Source organism: Vicia villosa, linkage group LG1 (genome assembly GCF_029867415.1).
Source record: "Vicia villosa cultivar HV-30 ecotype Madison, WI linkage group LG1, Vvil1.0, whole genome shotgun sequence".
NCBI lineage: Eukaryota > Viridiplantae > Streptophyta > Magnoliopsida > Fabales > Fabaceae > Vicia > Vicia villosa.
The window spans coordinates 94,684,915-94,688,308 of NC_081180.1; the positions used below are offsets into that span (position 1 = coordinate 94,684,915).

Genomic DNA, 3,394 nt, shown 5'->3' on the forward strand with positions numbered 1-3,394 from the left:
GATTAATCAGGAATTGATTTTTACTGATCAAATCAATCAAATCACCCCGAAGTTAGAGATGGCTGCTATTCGTCCTCTTAGAGACTATGCCGCTCCTTCGCGCGCTGAACCGCATTCAAGTATCGCACCACCTGCGATTGAAGCGAACAATTTCGAGCTGAAACCTTCACTGGTCCAAGCTGTTCAACAGAATCAATTCTCTGGAAGCCCTGTAGACGACCCCAATCTCCATTTATCTGTGTTCGTGCAATACGCCGACACTATCAAAGCCAACAACGTTAGTTCCGAAGCTATTCGATTACGCCTTTTTCCTTTCTCCTTGAGAGATAGAGCGAGAGCGTGGCTTCAATCCCTGCCTTCCAATTCCATAACTACGTGGGACGAATTGAAGAGAGTATTCTTAGCAAGATACTTTCCGCCTAGCAAAACTGCTATGCTTAGAGGTCAAATCAACGGATTTACCCAGAAAGATAACGAATCGCTTTTCGAAGCTTGGGAACGTTACAAGGACATGCTTAGAATATGCCCTCATCATGGACTCGAACCATGGCTGATCATCCATACCTTTTATGGTGGTCTCTTATATAACACTAAAATGACTATAGATGCCGCTGCTGGCGGAGCATTAATGGACAAACCCCATGATGAAGCATACAAACTCATAGAGAACATGGCACAAAACCATTACCAATGGGGAGGAGAACGCTCCGCTCTAGAGAAAGCCCAAACCAAAGGAGGAATGTACGAAATTAGTGGTATAGACCGCGTTAACGCTAAAGTAGACGCTTTAACTCAAAAGATCGAGAATTTGACCATCACTCCTTCAGCCACCGCTGCCGCTGTAGCACCTAACTGCGAGATTTGTGGATTGACTGGGCATGTAGTTGCTGAATGCCAACTCTTGACTGGAGTCCCATCTGATCAAGTAAATTACGCTCAAGGAAACCCTTATTCTAACACGTACAACCCTGGATGGAAAAACCACCCGAACTTTTCTTATAAGAACAACAATGCGTTGTACGCGCCTGGACAAGCACCTGCTGTACCACCTGGCTACCAAAAAGCGCCTGTAGCTGCTCAAAACACCCCTAGGAAGTCAAACCTAGAAATCATGATGGAGAACTTCATAGCTTCCCAACAACAAACCAATAAAGACTTCCTGAATCAAAACATCCACAATAGCGAGCAACTAAAACAACTATCGAACAAAGTAGATGCTTTAGCTACGCATAACAAAATGTTAGAAACTCAAATCTCACAAGTAGCTCAACAACAAGCACCTACTGCTGCCCCTGCTGGCACGTTTCCTGCTCAACCACAACCTAATCCTAAAGGACATGCGAACGCGATAACACTACGAAGTGGAACTAATTACGATGGACCCATAGATCCTAGAACCCAAAACGTACCCATGTCACAACAAGAGCCAAAGGAAACCCAAAAGAAAACAACCGACGAACAAACTGCTAAGACTGATGAGAACAATAACGAAGTGGAACCCGAAAAAGAGAAACCTTATGTTCCACCACCACCTTACAAGCCACCAATTCCTTACCCTCAAAGATTAGCCAAATCAAAAACCGAAGCGCAATTTAAAAGATTTGTAGAACTTCTGAAGCAATTAAACATAACCATACCATTCACAGAAGCCATAACTGAGATGCCTTCGTACGCTAAGTTCTTAAAAGAAATCTTATCAAACAAAAAGAAACTCGAGGATAACGAAACTATAACGCTTACCGCTGAATGTAGCGCTATCATCCAAAACAACATGCCTCCAAAACTGAAAGACCCTGGTAGTTTCTCTATACCCTGCGTAATTGGAAAAACCATCATAGAGAAAGCCTTGTGCGATTTAGGAGCTAGTGTTAGTTTGATGCCTCTTTCGACCTGTAAGAAACTCAATCTAGGTGAGCTTAAAGCAACAAGAATGTCTCTTCAACTAGCAGACCGTTCAGTCAAATATCCTGTAGGAATGTTAGAGAATATCCCTGTTCGTGTAGGTCAATTCTACATCCCGACTGACTTCATCATTATGGATATCCAAGAAGATTCTAACATCCCGATCATTTTAGGAAGACCATTTTTAGCGACCGCTGGTGCAATTATAGATGTAAAGCGAGGAAAGCTTACTTTCGAAGTAGGAGAAGAGAAAATAGAATTTATCCTTTCCCAATTCCTAAAAGCACCTTCTATAATTGACACATGCTGTTCTGCTGACATAATCGACGAGTGTGTCAAGGAAATAAAATCCGAACCAAATAAGGAAACCGAAACCCTAAGAATTCCTATGCCGCCAATTTTTGAAGATGACAACTGGCGTGAGGAATATCAAGATAACCACCTGAGTGAATGCTTAGCTTTAACCCCTGATCCTATACCTGGACCAAAGAAACCTGCTATAGAGCTGAAGACACTTCCTACCGATCTTAGATACGAAGAACTAAACCGACCAGTTATAGTGAACGCCAACTTGGGACGAACCGAGACTGAAAAATTACTTAATGTCCTAAGAAAATACCCTACCGCTTTAGGATACAACATATCAGATCTGAAAGGTATAAGCCCTTCTCTGTGTATGCACCGCATTATGCTCGAAGACGATAGTAAAACCTCTAGGGAACATCAAAGGCGAATAAATCCTATTATGAGCGATGTGGTTAAAAAGGAAATCCAAAAACTGCTAGAAGCTGGAATAATATATCCTATATCTGATAGTAAATGGGTTAGCCCTGTTCACGTCGTACCAAAGAAAGGAGGAGTCACTGTAATCACTAACGCAAAAGGAGAATCTGTAGCACAACGTACCCAAACTGGATGGAGGATGTGCATTGACTATAGGAAGCTAAATAAAGCTACCCGAAAAGACCATTTCCCTTTACCTTTCATAGATCAAATGCTCGAACGCCTAGCTAAACACTCACATTTTTGTTATCTGGATGGATACTCCGGATTTTTCCAAATTCCTATCCACCCTGACGACCAAGAGAAGACCACATTCACCTGTCCTTATGGTACATTCGCCTATAGACGAATGCCTTTTGGACTCTGCAATGCACCCGCGACCTTCCAAAGATGCATGATGGCAATATTTGCCGACTTCCTAGATGGAATAATGGAGGTCTTTATGGACGACTTCTCTGTCTGTGGAGGAAGTTTTGAAACATGTTTAGAAAACCTTGAAATGGTGCTTAAACGATGCGTAAGCGTAAACCTAGTCCTTAATTGGGAAAAATGCCATTTCATGGTTCGACAAGGAATTGTACTTGGACACATCGTATCCGATAGAGGAATCGAAGTTGATAAAGCAAAAATCGAAATTATCGAAAACCTTCAACCTCCCAAAACCGTTAGAGAAATAAGAAGTTTTCTGGGACATGCTGGTTTTTACCGA

The 3,394-nt window shown here is 42.2% G+C and overlaps 1 non-coding gene across 1 annotated transcript; it reads right to left on the bottom strand.

Moving 5' to 3' along the window:
- Window positions 1-433: 433 nt before the first annotated feature.
- Window positions 434-540, bottom strand: LOC131645362 (small nucleolar RNA R71). The gene has a single exon (XR_009296990.1). It is a non-coding gene; the product is annotated as a small nucleolar RNA R71 (small nucleolar RNA).
- Between the last annotated feature and the right edge of the window lie 2,854 nt (window positions 541-3,394).